The sequence below is a fragment of the Erythrolamprus reginae genome, chromosome 2 (assembly GCF_031021105.1).
Source record: "Erythrolamprus reginae isolate rEryReg1 chromosome 2, rEryReg1.hap1, whole genome shotgun sequence".
Taxonomy (NCBI): domain Eukaryota; kingdom Metazoa; phylum Chordata; class Lepidosauria; order Squamata; family Dipsadidae; genus Erythrolamprus; species Erythrolamprus reginae.
Window position 1 is genome coordinate 22,219,757 of NC_091951.1, and position 21,910 is coordinate 22,241,666.

At 43.5% G+C, this 21,910-nt stretch overlaps 1 pseudogene; it reads right to left on the reverse strand.

Moving 5' to 3' along the window:
* LOC139159249 (zinc finger protein 208-like) overlaps positions 1–21,910 on the reverse strand; it is a 69,444-nt pseudogene that overhangs the window by 24,324 nt on the left and 23,210 nt on the right.

Genomic DNA, 21,910 nt, shown 5'->3' on the forward strand with positions numbered 1-21,910 from the left:
GGAGGGCGGAGGATATTCTGTTGTATGCGAGTTAGGGATAATGGGCATTGGAGTAGAAGGAAAGAGTCTCTCTAGGATTCCCTATCTAGAAAGGAAGTGGCATGTCCAGCAGTTTGTAGATTTTCCTCTTTTTAATGTCTTAAGAACCACCTGGGATCTTTGTGAACTTTGAGGAAAATTCTGTGGAGGCTCAAAAGTCGCGTTTCTCAAGAGCAGCTTCTCTGCGGAAATTTGAAGAGAAACATAGAAGACTGACGGCAGAAAAAGACCTCATGGTCCATCTAGTCTGCCCTTATACTATTTCCTGTATTTTATCTTAGGATGGATATATGTTTATCCCAGGCATGTTTAAATTCAGTTACTGTGGATTTATCAACCACGTCTGCTGGAAGTTTGTTCCAAGGATCTACTACTCTCAGTGAAATAATATTTTCTCACGTTGCTTTTGATCTTTCCCCCAACTAACTTCAGATTGTGTTCCCTTGTTCTTGTGTTCACTTCCCTATTAAAAACACTTCCCTCCTGGACCTTATTTAACCCTTTGACATATTTAAATGTTTCGATCATGTCCCCCCTTTTCCTTCTGTCCTCCAGACTATACAGATTGAGTTCATTAAGTCTTTCCTGATACGTTTTATGCTTAAGACCTTCCACCATTCTTGTAGCCCGTCTTTGGACCCGTTCAATTTTGTCAATATCTTTTTGTCGGTGAGGTCTCCAGAACTGAACACAGTATTCCAAATGTGGTCTCAAAAATGAGTAAAAAACCTGTCAGATCTTCTCTCTGAAACACAACCTGTGGTTGTTGGCAAACTCAGGTCTAAAGTGATGTGACATAAAAGGAAAAATGGCTGAAATGCAGGGGGGAAAAGGAGAGGTTAGGAAAATTAAGGTTTGTATTTATGCTCCTTTAATGACTTATTTTATTACAACTTGCCATATCTCTGGGAGGCTAAGGAGGTTGGAAACACAAAGAAGTAACCGGCAATAATAAAAATGATCCTGATAGAAAGGAGACATCAAAAGATAACAAGTAAATATGTTAAAGGGTTAAATAAGGTCCAGGAGGAAAGTGTTTTTAATAGGAAAGTGAACACAAGAACAAGGGGACACAATCTGAAGTTAGTTGGGGGAAAGATCAAAAGCAACATGAGAAAATATTATTTTACTGAAAGAGTAGTAGATCCTTGGAACAAACTTCCAGCAGACGTGGTAGATAAGGAACTGAATTTAAACATGCCTGAGATAAACATACTGTATATCCATCCTAAGATAGAATACAGAAAATAGTATAAGGGCAGACTAGATGGACCATGAGGTCTTTTTCTGCTGTCAGACTTCTATGTTTCTAAGTTGTAAAAGAGAAAGAGAGCTCAAACCTGTGGGCCTGTTAAAAATTTTACCTCAAAAGAAGGCACCAATGGTGGAAAAATGGGCAGCGGGAGAATAAAATGCCACATAAAGCGAGTGGAGAAAAAATAGAAACCCACAATTAGGGAAGGGAAATACTGAAAACTAAATACAAAGCTCTCATTCCATGAAGAAGAAAAAGTAAAAATAGTTTTATTTAGGTGCTGAGGAGGAAAAATGCTTCAGGAAAGATTAAGCTTAAGACATTTGGTATGAAAGAAAGACTGCAGGTCTGAGATTAGTCTGCCTTTGGAGGTGACACTGTAGGACAGTGTTTCCCAACCTTGGCCACTTGAAGATATCTGGACTTCCTCCCAGAATTTCCCAGCCAGCATTCGCATTCGCTGGCTGAGGAATTCTGGGAGTTGAAGTCCAGATATCTTCAAGTGGCCAAGGTTGGGAAACACTGCTTCTAGGAGACCTCTGAAGGATGGAAGGGTGAATCAATCTTGAACTGGGGTGGATGGAACTGCTGGCAATCCCCAGAATTACCTTAGTCTGCTCTGCTGCATTCTAATCACGGCACCACCACACTGCTGTATAAACCTATGTGCAGCCAGAAGACAACTATTCAGAACGCTGAGTCAATTTATGGGAAAGCCTATTGAACAGCAACTCTGGAAAGATACTTCAAACTGAGACATAGGACTCTGCGGAGTGAGATGCAATGATTTGGATAGATCCCAGTTATAATTTCAAGGAAAAGTTGCATTATCAAGAATCAATTCAGGATACTTCATTCTGGGCACATCAGAGATCATAATTGCAGTGGGCGTAAAGCACTTTAGAAGCCATTTATTTATTTATTTGTTTAATTATTTGACATGTATTTATTTATTCGATTTTTATGCCACCCGTCTTAGACTCAGGACGGCTTACAACATGTTAGCAATAGCACTTTTTAATAGAGCCAGCACATGCGTTTTTAATAGGAAAGTGGACTCAAGAACAAGGGGGCACAATTTGAGGTTAGTTGGGGGAAAGATTAGAAGTAACGTGAGAAAATATTATTTTACTGAAAGAATAGTAGATGCTTGGAACAAACTTCCAGCAGACGTGGTTGGTAAAGCCACAGTAACTGAATTTAAACATGCCTTGGATAAACATATATCCATCCTAAGATAAAATACAGGAAATAGTATAAGGGCAGACTAGATGGACCATGAGGTCTTTTTCTGCCGTCAATCTTCTGTTTCTATGTGGTACTCAGGGCGGCTTACAACAATAAAGCAATACAAAACATGAAGTCAAATATTAAACAATAAAACTCCATTAAGCTAGTCGATCAATATTAATAACAATAAAAACCCCTAGACTAAACTATACAATCATACACTCATATATACCAATCGAACCATGATTCGGCCAGGACAAGATATTCTTACGGCCTCAGATCTTTTCGGAAGGCCAGTAACGTGGAAGCAGTGGTCCTGTTGCTCTCTACTTGAGGATTGCAGTCCTTGACTCCCTGGTCAATATCACAGGATGCTCTCTCACCATCTCCTGGAATGAGCCTTGACCTCCAAGCTCCTCCTGCACCTGATATAGGCCACTTGGTGTGAACTTTGGGTTGGGTGTCCATCTGGCATGTAAACTCACTAGTGGGATTCATAAATTTTTACTGCCATTCTGTGGGCATGGTTGGGGAAGGGTACTGTAAAATCTCCATTCCCACCCCACTCCAGAAGTAGGGAGGCAAAATCCCATTTCCTCCCAATCAGCTGGGACTCGGGAGGCAGATAATGGATGGGAATTGTTGTGGTTAGCTCTGGCCCAGCTCCTGCCCCAAGGACTGTGGATATGGGGGAGACATCCACATGCTGCAGGCCTGTTTTGCCCCCCCCCCGGTGGAATCTGCTGATGAAGGCTCCTCTGACCAAGGAGACATGAGTGACAGGGAGGAGTGTGGCAGACAGCTCAGAAGGAGATCAATTATCTAGCTCCTCCTTGGATTCAGAACAAGAGTTAATGATATAGCCACGCATGCGGAGAGCGATGCATAGGCAGCAACAACTGAGAGATTATTATCAAAGAAAATGAGGCCACCTATAAAGAGCAGCCTGTGGGTTTGGCCATTGTGGAGGATTATCTGATTGTGTTTCGTGACTGCTTTACTGACTTTGACCTTTTGTGTGCTGATTTTTCCCCGTTTTGACACTAAACGAGGGCAAAGTGTGTTTGTGAAAAAAGAAGGACTGTGAATTGCCTCACAGCTGCAAGCTAAGTATCACAGAACTGATAAGGGACTTGTACAAATTACCCGTTTGTTTGGAGACAAGTGCTCTTTGCTATACCAAAAGAGGGCTTAGGTTAAGTGAATTTTCATTATAAAGAACATTGTTTTGAATTTTCAAACGTGTGTGTGTCTGAAATTGTATCTGTGCATTTTTGGGAGGATTCTATCAGAGAGCTCGACAGAACAGGAATGAGCCAGTCAGATGCGATATTTACCAGTTCTACAAACTACTCAAAATTTCCACAGCTCGTTCTCCAAAACTGGTCTCAACCTGGTGAATACCACCTCTGGGCTCCAAGTAATACACCCATAGCGAACAAAACCCCCAAATTCCTCAAATAATAATTTACTTTGGATATATCATATTGGCACAGCTCTGGTGAAGACAGACTCTGAAGGTTCTTACAATTTTCATCTAATTAAAATATTCCCCCTCCCCAAATAGTCACTTGATCCAATCCCAGCGACCGGTTAGGTCCCACAGAGTTGGCCTTTTCCGGGTCCCGTCGACTAAACAATGTCGTTTGGTGGGACCCAGGAGAAGAGCCTTCTCTGTGGCGGCCCCGACCCTCTGGAACTAGCTCTCCCCGGAGATCAGAACTGCCCCCACCCTCCTTGCCTTTCGTAAAGTTCTTAAGACCCATCTCTGCCGTCAGGCATGGAGGAACTGAGACATCTCCCCCGGGCCTATACAGTTTATACATGGTATGTTTGTTTGTGTGTATGCTTGCTTTTAATAATGGGGTTTTTAGTGTTTTTTAAATTATTAGATTTGTTCTTACATTGTCTTTGTTATTGTTGTGAGCCGCCCCGAGTCTACGGAGAGGGGCGGCATACAAATCTAAATAATAATAATAATAAAAATAATAATAATAATAGGTGCCATCTGGTTGCCTGGTGACATCACTCCTTCCTTCTTCTGACTAGGTGTGAAAATGTCCTTGGTTCCCAAGAAAGTATTTTGTTTTGGCTACAAAACCCCAGCTATCTCGATTCCCCCCACCCCATGCCTCACCTCCAGTAGGGCAACACTGAAGCTCCAAAATGGTCAGTCAAGTCAGCTTTAGGGTTGACAGCTAGGTTTTTGGTCACCATTGATGGTGATGTCCCCTATTGTCTAATGAGGGCTGGTGCTGCTACTTGTCTGGAGAGGAATGATAGAACTGATGACTTCTTGTTGGCACTATTGTTTTGTGGCATTTGGGAGAGGGCATCTCCCCTTCACAAACAGCAGTAGAGAGTGAAGTTGAGCCAATAAAAGTATTGGGCCCACTGAACCTATATTTGGGAGGCAAATTCTTGTGATATACCCACACCTTGAAAGGACCTTCCAGGAAGTGCCTCCAGACTGCGGACCATCAGTTGGATCTTCAGCATCAGTTTCTTGCTGCCGGCTGCCATAGAAACGGAGAAAGGCTTAGGTATTTGGGATGGGGAAATGAGCTGGTGTGTAATGGGTCCCATAAGTACTGAAAGGAAGATTCATGAATTATGGCACTGGAGTGGAGTTGTTTACACTCCATCAAGGCTATCCTGAAAATCCAGATGGGAGAAGTTACCTATAGACAAACTTTTCTACACCAGATTATTGGACTCTCAGTGCTGGACTTGGGGGGGGGGGACGATTTGGGGTGATGTTCAATCTACAACCTTCATATGTTTTGAATCAGATCTTGCCTTGCTTTTGCTGCTGTCATTTCAAACTTGTGAAAATACCTCTTCTCTAAATCAGTGGAGTTGGGGGTTTTCTTTCTTGAGTTTTCAACGGAATCAGGCCCGTCATTAGGCAAGATCTTCTTTCTCAGCCAGTCTGAAGACCTCAGTCGATTGTGGGGGCTGACCACTCAACGGCATCCTACGGAAGCAACCAGGAAGAATCTGGAGCCCTGAGATCGACCTCTCCTCAGCCATCCCAGAACCACGAAGAGACGGAGTGACTGGGAGCTGCAGCTGGACGATGAGTGAAACATAGAAGACTGACGGCAGAAAAGGACCTCATGGTCCATCTAGTCTGCCCTTATACTATTTTTTATATTTTATCTTAGGATGGATATATTTTTATCCCAGGCATGTTTAAATTCAGTTACTGTGGATTTACCAACCACGTCTGCTGGAAAATCCACAGTAACTGAATGTAAACATGCCTGGGATAAACATATATCCACCCTAAGATAAAACACAGGAAATAGTATAAGGGCAGACTAGATGGACCATGAGGTCTTTTTCTGCCGTCAGTCTTCTATGTTTCTACGTTCCTATGAATCTGAGCCAGATGGTTGCTAGGCATAGGACAAGTGGAAGACCTGGAGGATCACCCACCAGGGGTGACTCTCACTAGGTGAACTTCGCCCTGACTCTGACAAAACACCTCATGCTGAGCCAGGCATTGCAACTGCTGCATGAAGTGACCGAGTCGGAGAGTGCAGGAAAACCTTGTCTAGAAGCCTGCCCAGCCACTGCATGGAGAAATCAATGAGGCAGCAGGGGGAACAGCCGCTTCCACAGCCGTGGTTGTTCAGGCTCCCCCCTCCCCTCTCATTGAGAGCACATCCCCCGGAAGCACCAAATTCCTAAGGTTCCTCCACTTGGAATAAAATATGAAGGGGATCCCAACACTCTGGGATTCTTCCTAACAATCACATGCAGGAGTATGGAGATGAATTGGGGTCTGAGGCAACCAGAAGCTGCAGCAGTGTGGATGGTCACCATTCACATTGACAATGCCCTCCAATTAAAGAACTACAACCAATTTATGATGGCACCTTGTCGCAGGTTCAAGAGCTGTCTAGCCCAGGGGCTTGCAACCTTAAATGCTCAAAGAGCCATTTGGACTGATTTCTGACAGAAAAAAACAACCACAAGAGGGAGCCACAAAACCTGGGTGGGTGTGGCCAACTTGATACCACTCCCATCCAAGACATGTGACTTCTCCCCAGCAATGCCTACCCAGATTTAGTGGCTCTCAAGTTTTCTTTTCGATGGGAAATGGGTATCTATCTCTCTGCTGCCTCTCTCTCTCATCTTTTCCCCCAGCTATCTATACATCTATCCCTCCACCTATCCCTCCCTACATCTATCTATCTATCTATCTATCTATCTATCTATCTATCTATCTATCTATCTACCTATCTATCTATCTATCTATCTATTTATCTATATATCTATCTATCTATCTATCTATCCCTCCATCTATCTATCCCTCCATCTACCTACTCTATTCCTCCCTCCATCTATCCATCCATTCATCCATCTACCATCTATCCCATCTATCCCTCCACCCATCTAACCATGCATCCATCCGTGCTCTCCTATCAGCTTCACATGTTTGAATCCAACCACTTGGGCTGAGGAGGGGGACGGAAGGCTAGCAAGCAAGTGTTGGAAATCCAGGCAAAATAAGGCAACTCCAACCTGGATCCTGTTGGGAAGACACCCCTCAGTTCCCCCTCCCTCTCTTCCCCCGCGGTGGGAACCTAGGCAGCCTGAGTGCAGATCCCACCTCGGAGGCAGCCAAAAAGCAAACAAATGTAGCTCTCCAGCTGGGAGGTGACAGGGCAGAGCCGCGCCTACAGCTGGCAAGTGCGGAGCAGGCAGTGCGCACACCATCCCCACCGCCGTGATGGCTGGGAGGGATGCAGGAGCCAAATGATTTGAGCCAAGCTCAGCAAGCGACCGGGCTCAGCCAAAGCGATGGTGTGGGTCCACTGACCTATTTCACATTTATAACCGTCGCAATATCCCCAAGGTCACCTTATCAAACTTCAAGTGCTTGGCAATTGAATCATGACGGTTGCAGTGTCCCTGGATCATCTGATCACCTTTTGTGAGCTTCTGACAAGACAATGAGGAAGCCAGATTCATTTCACAACAGTGTTACTAACTTAATAATTACAGTGATTCATTTAATTAAGAAACGAGACAAACAAACGGGTGAAATGGGGGGAAACATTTTATTTGTTACATTTATAAGCCCTCCCAACTCCTTTCGGACACTGGGCAATATAACCAGCAATATAAACAGAATAAAACAAGCAATATAAATAGCATAAAACAGTCTAACAATATAAAATCCCTCAACATTCATTCAATAAACACATTCATTCCTTCTGGCCAGAACTGAATGGCATAGCTCAATTGTCTCATTTAGCAACAGAAATTTTGGGCTCAATTATAATTGTAAAGCAAGAACCACCTGGATTTGTATTGAAGCTCTTTCCACAATTTTATTGATATGGTTTCCTCCATGTGTGGATGCTTCTATGGCAAGTGAAAGAGTTACTACTGTATTTCCAAAACTCATTCCTCACTCTATGAATTCATATGATTATTTTCCCCTCTAGTATGGATCTTTTTATGGGAATTGAGATAGCAACTCTTTCTAAAGCACTGCACACTGCAAACATTTATATGACTTCTATCTTGTGTGGCTGCCCTTGTGGGAATTGAGACCATTACTACAAGCAAAGCTCTTACCGCACTCCATGCATTGATATGGTTTCTCTCCCGTGTAGAATTAAGTTCCCTTTCCATCAGTAAAGGTCTTTCCATACTCAATGGATTCATAGAGTTTTTCTCCTGTGTGGATCCTACTATGGGCGGCAAGATTACTACTCTTCCTAAAGCCCTTCCCACACTCCATGCATTCATATGGCTTCTCTCCTGTGTGGATCCTCTTGTGGCAATTAAGACTACTGTTACAAGTAAAGGTCTTCCCACACTCCATGCATTGATAGGGTTTCTCTCCTGTGTGGATCCTCTTGTGGGAAATAAGACTACTGCTATAAGCAAAGGTCTTTCCACACTCCGCGCATTTATAAGGTGTTTCCCCTGTGTGGATCCTTTGATGTCTTAAGAGAGAGTGATTATTATGGAAGTTCTTTCCACACTCCAAGCAGGGGTATGGCTCCTCTCCTGTGTGGAGCCTCTGGTGGCAAGTAAGACGACTGCTGCGAGTAAATGTCTTTCCACACTGCAAACATTTATAAGGTCTTTCTCCCGTGTGGATCCTCTTGTGGCAATTAAGACTGCTGCTATAATTAAAGGTCTTCCCACACTCCATGCATTGATAGGGTTTCTCTCCTGTGTGGACCCTCTTGTGGGAAATAAGACTACTGCTATAAGCAAAGGTCTTTCCACACTCGGTGCATTTATAAGGTGTTTCTCCTGTGTGGATCCTTTGATGCCTTATAAGAGAATGATTATTATGGAAGTCCTTTCCACACTCCAAGCAGGGAAATCGCTCCTCTCCTGTGTGGAGCCTCTGGTGGCAAGTCAGACGACTGCTACGAGTAAACGTCTTTCCACACAGCATGCATTTATAAGGTTTCTCTCCTGTGTGGATCCTCATGTGGGTATTAAGATTACTGTTGTAATTAAATGACTTTCCACACTGCGTGCATTTATAAGGCTTCACTCCTGTGTGGTTCTTCATGTGAGAATAGAGACTACTGCTATAGGTAAACGTCTTTCCACACTCCGTGCATTTATAAGGTGTTTCTCCTGTGTGGCTCCTTTGATGACTTATAAGAGAGAGATTATTACAGAAGTTCTTTCCACACTCCAAGCAGGGGTATGGCTTCTCTCCTGTGTGGATTCTCTTGTGGCAATTAAGACGACTGCTACGCGTAAATGTCTTTCCACACAGCATGCATTTATAAGGTTTCTCTCCCGTGTGGATCCTCTTGTGGGAATTAAGACTATTGCTATAATTAAAGCTCTTTCCACACTCCTTGCATTTATAAGGCTTCTCTCCTGTGTGGATCCTCTTGTGGATATCAAGACTCCTGCTATAAGTAAACATCTTTCCACACTCCATACATTTATAAGGCGTTTCTCCTGTGTGGATCCTTTGATGATTTACAAGAGAGTAATTATTACGGAAGGTCTTCCCACACTTCATGCAGGGATATGGCTTCTCTCCTGTGTGGATCCTCTTGTGGCGATTCAGATGGCTGCTATGAGTAAATGTCTTTCCACACTCCATGCATTTGTAAGGTCTTTCCCCGGTGTGGATCCTCTTGTGGCAATTAAGGCGACTGCTACAAACAAAGCTCTTTCCACACTCCATGCATTTATAAGGACTTTCTCCCATGTAGATCATTGCATGGTTAGGAAGCCAACTGACCACAGGAAGATCTTTTTTAAGTCCACATTGTGTTTTATTCGATTCATCGCTCTTTAGTTTCATCTGATCTACAAATTTGCTTTCCTCCCATTTGGAATGGCTTGCTTGATGTTCCTCCTGGCAATTCACATTCTCTTGCCAATTAAAACCTTGAAAAAGAAATATGAAAATATGAAAACTGTAGCAAGATTACTTACGGGATCGCCTTCTGCCGTATGACTCCTAGCGACCAGTCAGGTCCCACAGAGTCAGCCTTCTCCAGGTCCCGTCAACTAGACAATGTCGTCTGGTGGGGCCTAGGGGAAGAGCCTTCTCTGTGGGGGCTCCGGCCCTCTGGAACCATATCCCCCCAGAGATTTGTACCGCTCCCACCCTCCTCGCCTTCTGCAAGAACTTGAAGACCCACTTGTGCCAACAGGCCTGGGGCCATTAGATCAGTGTTTCCCAACCTTGGCAACTTGAAGATATTTGGACTTCAACTCCCAGAATTCCCCAGCCAGCGAATGCTGGCTGGGGAATTCTGGGAGTTGAAGTCCAAATATCTTCAAGTTGCTAAGGTTGGGAAACATTGCATTAGATATTAGCCCCGGCTGATGAATGAAATATATGTTTGATTATTTGAATGAGAGAGATTGATTTTTAAGAAACTGGGATTTTAGATTAATTTTAAATTTTGATTTAGGATAAAAGTAAACATGGATAAATAAGAAGAAATATTGAAATAATGAATAAATAAATAAGAAAGTTATATTAACAGTGATATGGTTTAAGATTTATGTTAGAATTAGCATTGTTATGATTTAAGAGTTATGTTAGATTTAGTTTATGTATGAAAATTTATTATGTAAGGTAAAACAATTTTCTTCTTTTCAAAGTAATAAGTTGAATTTAAGTTTTTTAAAAAAATGTATTCTTTCTCTGTATTGAAATTTTACTTCTAGAATAAGCGGGGTAGATACAACCCCATTTTCATGTTAAATGTATGTTTGTCAGTTTTGTCCATTTTAATAAAATCAATAAAAATATATATTTTTTTTAAAAAGGATATTTGTTTTTAATATGTTGTAATCCGCCCCTAGTCCTCAGAGAGGGGCGGCACATAAATCCAATAAATGAATGAATGAATGAATGAATGAATGAATGGAATAAATAAATGAACAATAAAACTTTTCTTCTGAAATTTAGCAAAAGAATCATCAATACATTTCAGTTATTTTGTTGGCAAACATGAAGAGTCCAAACTTATAGCAAAAAACCCATTTTGGAGAGTATCCCTAATTATCCTCATATTAACAGGTTTGGATCACAGCCCTGAACTAATCGGTGACCTGGGACAATTCCATGGTGCCATAAGTTCTTGAAGTATATTGGACACCGTACCATGGTAGGGCAGCAACATACCCAGCTCCTCCCTACTTCAATAAAAGTCTCATCTCCACTTGTCTGCAGAGCAGAATCCTTTGAAAGTCAAAGGACATTTCTCGACGGCAATAGCTCCCCACCCTCAACTTAGGCTAATGCCAAACTCGGTCACACAAGTGAGCAGATCTCTTAGAACAGTGTTTCCCAACCAGTGTGCCACGGCACACTGGTGTGCCGTGACACATGGTCAGGTGTGCCGCGAAGAAAGCAGCTCAGCTTCTGGTCTCAAAACTTTTTGCGAAGAGCAAAAAGTTGTGAGAACAGAAGCTGAGCTTCCTTCTTAGCGCCTTCCAAGTTTTCCGGCAACTGCAGCGCCCTGCCCGGCTGGAGCTTCCCTGGCGGCTGCAGCAGGTGAGCTTTGGTGCCTGGTGGGAGGGTAGCGGCAGCGGAAGGGTGGCGCGCAGCGGGAGGGTGATGGCGGCGGCAGCCGCAGCAGGTAGTAGCCATGGGGCAGCGGCAGAGTGGTCAGCTGTGAGGCGGAGCTCCAGAACAGAGGGACAGACGGCGGCGGCTGGACATGCTAGAATTGCGTGGCTGCCACTTGCCTGCCGCAGTCGGTGCCTCCGTTCCGAAGCTCCACCTCACAGCTGACTACCTTGCCGCCGCCCCACGGCTACTACCCGCTGCAGCTGCTGAGAGAAAGAGAGAGGGAGGAGAGAAAGAGATAGCAAGAGAGGGAGAGGGAGAAAGAGAAAGAGGGGAGAGAGAAAGAGAGGGAGAGAGGGGGGAAGAGAAAGAGAGAGAAAGAGACAGCAAGAGAGGGAGAGAGAGAAAGAGAGAGGGAGAGAGAAAGAGAAAGAGATAGCAAGAGAGGGAGACAGAGAAAGAGAGGGAGAGAGGGGGGAAGAGAAAGAGAGAGAAAGAGATAGCAAGAGAGGGAGAGAGAGGAAGAGAGAGGAAGAGGGGGAGAGAGAAAGAGATAGCAAGAGAGGGAGAGGGGGGGAGAGAAAGAGATAGCAAAAGAGAGGGAGAGAGGGGGAGAGAAAGAGAGAAAGAGATAGCAGGAGACGGAGAGAGAGAAAGAGAGAGGGAGAAAGAGGGTGAGGGAAAGACATAAAGGGAGGGAAGGAGGGAGGGAGGGAGAAGGAGGGCAAAAAAGAGAGGAAGGAAGGGAGAAACAAAGAGATGGAGAGAGGGGGAAAGAAAGAGGAAGGAAGGGAGAGAGAGAAAGAGGGAGAGAGAGAGGAATAGAGCAAAAGGGAGGAAGAGAGATATTTTTTTTGTTCAAACTTTTTTTAGCCCCCCCCCCCCCCCCCCGGCTCAATGTTCCCCAGGATTTTCTAAATGTGAATAATGTGCCGCGGCTCAAAAAAGGTTGGGAAACACTGTCTTAGAAGACAACATCCCTCTCAGAGGTCAAGCCAGGCTATGCAGTTTTTCCAATTTTTCTTTCAATAAATTCCCTTCTCCACAAAGTCAGTTTGTCAAAAGGTTAAGACACCAGAGGAGAAACTAATAAATCTACAGGCATTCCTAAAATTTCATTTTCACTTTGTCATTATCGAGTACTGGATGCAGATAAATGAGAAAATAAATGAATTTCAAAAATTGTAGAATCTGTAGCATAACGAAACTGACAACAATGAAGCAGGGGTAAGTTCTAAATTATACATCTCCACCCCATGTCCAGTCAACGAAGCAGTGGAAATGATGTGCCGGTGCCTGGAGGCTGTTGGGGTCTGGATGGGTGTCAACAGACTCAAACTCAACCCGGATAAGACGGAGTGGCTGTGGGTTCTGCCTCCCAAGGACAATTCCATCTGTCCGTCCATAACCCTGGGGGGGGGGGGGAGTACTGACCACCTCAGAGAGGGTCCGCAACTTGGGCGTCCTCCTCGATCCACAGCTCACATTAGAGAAACATCTTTCAGCTGTGGCGAGGGGGGCGTTTGCCCAGGTTCGCCTGGTACACCAATTGCGGCCCTATCTAGACCAGGACTCACTGCTCACAGTCACTCAGGCCCTCATCACCTCAAGGCTCGACTACTATAATGCTCTCTACATGGGGCTACCTTTGAAAAGTGTTCGGAAACTTCAGATCGTGCAGAATGCAGCTGCGAGAGCAATCATGGGCTTCCCAAGGTATGCCCATGTTACACCAACACTCCGCAGTCTGCACTGGTTGCCGATCAGTTTCCGGTCACAATTCAAAGTGTTGGTTATGACCTATAAAGCCTTTCATGGCATCGGACCAGAATATAGCTGGGACCGCTTTCTGCCGTACGAATCCCAGCGACCGGTTAGGTCCCACAGAGTTGGCCTTTTCCGGGTCCCATTGACTAAGCAATGTCGTTTGGCGGGACCCAGGAGAAGAGCCTTCTCTGTGGTGGCCCCGACCCTCTGGATCCAGCTCCCCCCAGATATCAGAGTTGCCCCCACCCTCCTTGCCTTTCGCAAGCTCCTTAAAACCCACCTCTGCCTTCAGGCATGGGGGAACTGAGATATTCTTTCCCCCTAGGCGTTACAATTTACGTATGGTATGTTTGTATGTATGTTTGGTTTTATAATAAGGGTTTTTTTAGTTGTGTAGTATTGGATTGTTACATGGTGTTTTTTATCACTGTTGTTAGCCGCCCCGAGTCTGCGGAGAGGGGCGGCATACAAATCCAATAAATTAAATAAATAAATTATTGTTGTTGTTGTTATTATTATTACGAAATTGAAAAAAATGAAGGTCTGAATACTTTCTGAATGCACTGTAAATAAATGAGTTTCCGCAGAAATAACATTCAAGTCCCCTCTCTACTTTCCTGAGCACAGACAGGGATTCTTACCCAGAGAAAACAGATTCCTGAAATTCTCCAGCATGACTTCTGTGTGGAGAGCTTTTTGGTCAGCATCCAGCTGAGACCACTCCTCCTCTGAGAAATACACAGCCACTTCATCAAAAGACAAAAAATCCTAAACAAGGACACAAGTTTCCTTATTAACAAATAATTCTAAAAATCATGGGATAACTTTCTTAAAATTCCAAGAAAGATATTACCTGAGTCCTTTGGGATTGGGCAGCATAGAAGTCGAATAAATAAATACATAAAGAAAGAAAATGGGCATTGTTTGCCTACGAAGAATAGGATGACACCGCTTTTAGCAGAAGGCACAACAAAATAACATTTCAACAAACTGGAAGTGTTTGGAATGCCTTACAATGTAACCAATGAAAATATTCTTGGACAATTGGTAGCTGGGCCCTAAATCCACTACTTGTCAGTGACTCCCCTTCTTCTTCCTAGGATAGGAAGAGCAAAATCATGGCAAAACCTACCTGACTCCAGCAGTGGGTTGCTATAGGTTCAGACAGGTTCTTTCAAACAGGCAGTGATGACTGGCAGAACCGGTCCTCTGCTCGCCGCAGATTGGAGGGGAAAAACCCTCTAGGCATGCGCAATGGCTTCTGCGCATACACAGAGGTTCATTTACAGGAAATTATGCACGTGAGAGTGAAGTGAGTGCACACATGCAAAATGTGCACTTCTATTGCGATGCAAACTGGTAGGGAAGGTAAGCAGAACCACCACTGCCTGACATGTTTTCCAATGGCTTACTTTATCCACTGGGGGACCACTGTACCCCAACTCTACACCTTCCTGAAGGAATTGGAAGCGGTTGTAATAGTGCTGTATATGTCTACAGCGATTTTCAATCACCAGATCATGGCAGTCCCAAAGATGCTTTTCAAAAGGCAAAACATAATATTTGCTTTATGGTGTTTGAGAATAACCATGGGAGGCAGAAGGAGGAGCCCCGATGCTGAATGAAATCTGCTAGTGAAGGAAGAGGGATGGAGAAATGTTGTGGTTAGCTCTGGCCCAGCTCCTGCCCCAAGGACTGTGGATGTGGGGGAGATATCCACATGCTGCAGGCCTGTTTTGCCCCCCTCCCCCGGGTGAAATCTGCTGATGAAGGCTCCTCTGACCAAGAAGACATGAGTGACAGGGAGGAGGAGAGTGTGGCAGACAGCTCAGAAGGAGATCAATTATCTAGCTCCTCCTTGGATTCGGAACAAGAGTTAATGATACAGCCACGCATGCGGAGAGCGATGCATAGGCAGCAACAACTGAGAGATTATTATCAAAGAAAATGAGGCCACCTGTGGTTGGGTGGGGCTGTGGTAATTAGTGAGGCTGCTATAAATAGCAGCCTGTGGGTTTGGCCATTGTGGAGGATTATCTGATCGTTGTGTTTCGTGAATGCTTTACTGACTTTGACTTTTTGTGTGCCGATTTTTCCCCGCTTTGAAACTAAACCAGGGCAAAGTGTGTTTCACTTTGTGTAAGAAGAAGGACTGTGAATTGCCTCACAGCTGCAAGCTAAGTATCACAGAACTGATAAGGGGCTTGTACAAATTACCAGTTTGTTTGGAGACGAGTGCTCTTTGCTATACCAAAAGAGGGCTTGGTTTAAGTGAATTTTCATTATAAAGAACATTGTTTTGAATTTTCAAACGTGTGTGTGTCTGAAATTTGTACCTGTGAATTTTTGGGAGGAGTCTACCAGAGAGCCCGACAGAACAGAGAAAGCAACTCACAAAGGATCCCCTCAGAAGGAAGAGGATCCACCGCAAGATTCAGGGACCTTTTCCAGTCTTATTTCTCCTTACCTGGAATAGCAGTTCAGTTAATCCTTCAGCTCCACCACAAAGAGGTGATTCTAAAAACTCCAAGGACACCATTCTACTCTCTATAAGAAAGATAAAAATAGTGGAAGCGGAGAAACTCCAATAACGTGGAGCAAAAGAATCAGCATCTCACCTCACACCGAAAGAACCTGTCTTACCTTGAGTAGTGTCTTGACTTTGATCTTTCTGGAAGTTCTCCCTGAAGAGCAGCTCTTGGGATCCGAGTGCATCAATCCCCTCCTTAGGATACTCAGTCACAGCTTCCACGGATTCCTGGACATGATGAGATGTAAGAAACAAAGGAAGAGCACAGTGATAGAAATGAATTATTATACTACTTTCAAACTAGCACCCCCCAAAGTCCATTGCTGAAACTCGAAACAGAATGGAAGAATTGCCCCAATGGAAGAACAGAACAAATGTCCCACTGAGTAAATAATCCCAGAAAATTCCACTAGAAAATTCCACTAATGAGGTTCAACACCGACAAATGCAGAGTCCTCCACCTCGGCAAAAAGAACCCTAGACATACATACAGCCTGGGAGATACCCCACTCAGCAGTAGTGACTGCGAAAGAGATCTTGGAGTCTTGGTGGACAATCAACTAAACATGAGTCAGCAATGTGCAGCAGCAGCCAAAAAAGCCAACTCAATCCTAAGCTGCATCAACAGAGGAATATGCTCCAAGACCAGGGAAGTACTAATACCACTCTACTATGCCCTGGTCAGACCCCACCTGGAGTACTGCATCCAATTTTGGTCACCTCACTACAAAAAATACATCGAAACTCTGGAGAAGGTGCAAAAAAGAGCAACCAAAATGATTAGGGGACTCGAAACCAAGACTTACGAAGAGAGATTGAGAGAACTGGGCATGGACAGCCTAGAAAAAAGAAGGTCTAGAGGGGACATGATAGCAGTTTACAGATACTTGAGGGGTTGCCACGGTGAGGAGGAGGTCTCTTTATTCCCCAGGGCACCAGAGGGCCGGACGAGGAACAATGGTTGGAAGCTGACCAAGGAGAGATTCAACCTGGAAATAAGGAAGAACTTCCTGACGATCAGAGCGATCAACCAATGGAACTGCCTGCCAGGGGAGGTGGTGAACTCCCCAACTCTGGACACCTTCAAGAGGAGATTGGACTTCCATTTGGCTGGGGTGCTGTAGGGTTTCCTGCTCAGGCAGGGGGTTGGACTCGATGACCTAACGGTCCCTTTCAACTCTATTAATTTAAAAAAAAAAAAAAGGAATGGACAAATTCAGAGGGATCCTCTTTAGAGCTGCCATGATTCCATTCTCCCACCTGAAACTCTTCTTGAATTTTTTCCTCCTCCTGCGTCAGCAAGAAGCCTTCGACCAGGGACACGGCCTGGGAACTGGTCTCTGCTCCACACTCCCGCACCCATCTGGCCATCTCTGGGGGAAGGACAGCCAGGAATTGTTCCAGGAGCACCAGGTCCAGCATCTGAGCCTTGGTGTGTTTTTCTGGTTGTAGCCACTCACGACAAAGATAGTGAAGCTGAGTGCAAACGTCTCGAGGACCCCATCCCTCCTGGAACTGGACTTTTCTGAAGTAGCCTTGGGCCTCTGAACTATTGGATGCTTCTTTGTGGGTCTTCCGTCCAGGACGTGCCCCATTCTTCCCATAGCTCCAAGACTGAGCAGCTGGAGGGCCTTTTCTAATTTCTGCATCTGCTGGGTGTTGTCCCTCCATCTTCTCTCTGGATTCTAATAAAGCTGCAAAAGGAAAGGGAAGGAAAATTCAAAAAGAAAAAATTGGATTAACCTCTCAATTTCTGGGACGGGAGGGGTGGGAATCTTATTAATTAGCTTGATATGTAGCGACAGATGGGGAAAATTGCACAGAACCCTTCAGGGTCAAAACACTGTAAAAATACATTAAAATCTGTTTTTGATTTTTACTTCTTAGTTTCATTTAAAAAAATAATTTGTAGGTCTTCTGTATTTCTGTAATACAGTAATAATGGTATTATTATTATTATTTAATATTTTTATTTGATTTTTTTAAAAAAACAAACAATACAAACAACATTTAACATTTAAAGGAGCTAGCACTGCTCCGCTAATCATAGAAGTCTAACTAATACAGGGAAAAAAATCTAACTATGATCAGATTAATACAGAAAAACAGTTAATAATATACTACTATATTATAACATCTACATCTATGTTTCCATTTTGGTATTATAGTTCGCTTAATTAAAATCAATTCTAATATCCATAGGTTTTATCAATGTACTGTACTACTAAAATATGACAAATCCAATAAATAATAATAATAATAATAATAATAATAATAATTGAAGTCAATTAATTAAACACAAGAAACCTATGCTTAAGATTTTTTAAAATACTGCAACAGTATATAATTATACAATTTAAAATCTACTTCTTTATATCTAATTTAACAATGTAATGAAATATTTAAAATCGGTTACTCACTCTAAGAAACCTTATCCTTTAAATTTCTTAATATAATACTATTAGGATAGGATAGATAATAGTACTATTATTAATTGTAAATAATAATAATCAAATTACTCTAGGTCACAGGTCACCAACTGGTGGTCCGCAGGCCACTGGTGATCTGTAACAAAATGTTGGTGGTCCACAGAACACCCAGGTGGAGGGGCTGCTCCGGGGTGACCAATGGCCAGTTCTGTGGCTAGAGTTCTGGATATGAGATCACCCAGGCAGCTCATAGTAGGGCTGGATATCTCTGCTGTAGAGGAAGGTACATACAACTTGCAACTTTGCAAGGAGCCCTCGAAGGACGGAATGAGGTAATGGTGGAAGGGGCCTCTTTCTTCCCCCTGCTGTAGTTTCCTGTTGGCTGAACCCACCAATGGCTGTTCCTGCCCCTCACACCCCATTCCCACTCACTCTTCAACTGGCCTGAGAAGGGAAGGGAGAGAGATGAAGATTCGCTCCATACTCCAGACGTGGAGCAAAGCTTCATCTCTTGCTGTATCTCATGGGCATTTTATGGCCCTGGTTGGTGCTCCAGGCACCTCAGTCTCTCGGTCACATTCTTGACTCAATGGCCCGGCCAGTGAGGTGAGAGAGAATCATCTCACTGGCAGGAGCGAGGACCCAATGGACTGTATTAAAAAAGGCCATCTTAAAAGCCATTGGACTGTATGTAAGGCAAATAACTAAAGGTAAAAGGAAAAAGAAACCGATATGGTTTAGTAATGATGTAAGGGCTATAGTCAATGAAAAAAGTCTGCCTATAGGAGGTATACTGGAAGTATAGCTGACAGAGAGATGTATAAAATGAGACAGAAGGAGGCAAAACAGATAATATATGCTGCTAAAGCCTCAAAAGAGGAAGAAATTGCCAAATGCGTGAAGAAGGGGGATAAAACCTTCTTCAGATATATTAGTGATAGGAAGAAGAAAAACTGCAGCATCACAAAGCTTAGTACTGGAGATAATACATACATTGATGGGAATAAGGTGGTCGCTGACCATTTGAATAGTTATTTCTGTTCAGTTTTCTCAAAAGACACCTTACAATATAATACTATGTGTGGATATAGCATTGCTTCCAGCTGTACGGATTCAGCTCCAGTGATCTCAGAGGCGGATGTCTTAGAAAAATTTGCATGATTAAAGACAAATAAGGCAATGGGTCCAGATGGCATCCACCCCGGAGTTCATAAAGAACTCAGATATGTGATTGCTATAGGGATTGTTTAACCAATCCCTTTTAACAGGAGATGTTCCTGATGATTGGAGAATGGCCAGTGTTGTGCCTATCCACAAGAAAGGTAGTAGAGAAGAAGATGGTAACTACAGGCCAGTTAGCTTGACATCAGTTATAGTTAAAATGATGGAGACTCTATTCAAAAAAGAGGATAAATCAGCACCTAAAAACTAATAATTTATTGGACCCAAACTAGCATGGCTTTACTGAGGGCAAATCATGTCAGACTAATCTCATTGATTTCTTTGACTATGTCACAAAGGTGTTGGATGAAGGTGGTGCCGTGGATATTGCCTATCTGGACTTCAGCAAAGCCTTTGATACGGTTCCACATAAAGAGCTGATAGATAAGTTAGTGAAGCTAGGACGTTTTGGTAGGGAAGGTTTGCCTATTTGCCGATTACTCTAAAATGTGCAATAGGGTTGATATTCCTGAAGGCGTCAGTAATATGGCAAATGATTTAGCTTTACTAGATAAGTGGTCAAAGCAATGGATACTGCAGTTTAATGTTTCCAAATGTAAAATAATGCACTTGGGCAAAAGGAATCCACAATCTGAGTATTGTTTTGGCAGTTCTGTGCTAGCACAAACTACAAAAGAGAAGGATTTAGGGGTAGTGATTTCTGAGAGTCTCAAAATGGGTGAACAGTGTAGTAAGGTGGTAGTGAAATCAAGTAGAATGCTTGGCTGCATAGCTAGAGATACAACAAGCAGGAAGAGGGAGATTGTGATCCCGCTTTATAGAGCGCTGGTGAGACCACATTTGGAATACTGTGTTCAGTTCTGGAGACCTCACCTACAAAAAGATATTGACAAAATGGAACAGGTCCAAAGACGGGCTACAAAAATGGTGGAAGGTCTTAAGCATAAAACGTATCAGGAAAGACTTAATGAACTCAATCTGTATAGTCTGGAGGACAGAAGGAAAAGGGGGGACATGATCGAAACATTTAAATATGTTAAAGGGTTAAATAAGGTTCAGGAGGGAAGTGTTTTTAATAGGAAAGTGAACACAAGAACAAGGGGACACAATCTGAAGTTAGTTGGGGGAAAGATCAAAAGCAACATGAGAAAATATTATGTCACTGAAAGCGTAGTAGATCCTTGGAACAAACTTCTAGCAGACGTGGTTGGTAAATCCACAGTAACTGAATTTAAACATGCCTGGGATAAACATATATCCACCCTAAGGTAAAATACAGGAAATAGTATGAGGGCAGAGTAGATGGACCATGAGGTCCTTTCCTGCTGTCAATCTTCTATGTTTCTATCAGAATAGGGGTAGGGGAAAGAGAGAAAGTGGGGGGGGGGAATCAAAATGAGAGTGAAAATGGGAGACAGAAAGAATGAGAATGAAAGAGAGGGAATGAGAGAGACAGAGAGAGAATGAATGAAAGAGAGAATGAGAGAAACAGAGAGTGAGCAACAGAGAGAATAAAAGAGAATCGGAGAATCAGTATGAGAGAGAATGAGAGCCTGAGAGCATGAAAGAGAGAATCAGAATGAGAGAGAAGAGAGACAGAGACAGAATGAAAGAGAATCAGAAAGAGGCAAAGGGGTGGGAGGGTAGAGTGCCTGAAGGACCTCATCCCTCATTGGCAGTCGAGAGACTTCAGCAAGTGCCACACTGGATTCATAGTAGTGGTCTGTGGGATCTAAAATTATGAATTTAGTGGTCTCTGGGGTCCAAAAGGTTGGTGACCCCTGCTCTAGGAAGTTCTCCTTACTATTTTCTGCACAACAACAGCCCTGTGAAGTAGACTAGACTGGGAGTTGGGATGGGCTCAAGGCTTTCATGCCAAAATTTGGACTAGAAGTTAATCTCTTGGTTTCAAGCCTTGTGCTCCCTTTTTAAAAAAAAAATATTTAAAACAAAACACGCATATAAGACAAACACAAAAACCACAGTTTAGATATTTACACCCCAATTTCAATTAGAAGCTCTAATTAATTTCAATTTACATCCCAATTTCAATTAGAAGCTCTAAGGCAGTGTTTCCCAACCTTGGCAACTTGAAGATATCTGGACTTCAACTCCCAGAATTCCCCAGCCAGCATTCGCTGGCTGGGGAATTCTGGGAGTTGAAGTCCAAATATTTTCAAGTTGCCAGGGTTGGGAAACACTGCTCTGAGGGAGATATACAGTGAACCCTCGATCATCGCGAGGGTTCCGTTCCAGGACCCCAAGCGATGATCGATTTTTCGCGAAGTAGCGGTGCGGAAGTAAAAACACCATCCGCGCATGCGCAGATGGTGTTTTTACTTCCACCGCCGCCCGCCCTTCACCCGCCGTTGCCAGCTCCGCTCCCCGCCTGCCTTTCCTCGCCAAGCGCACGAAAAAAAAGAGAGAAGGCTTCTACCAGAAGC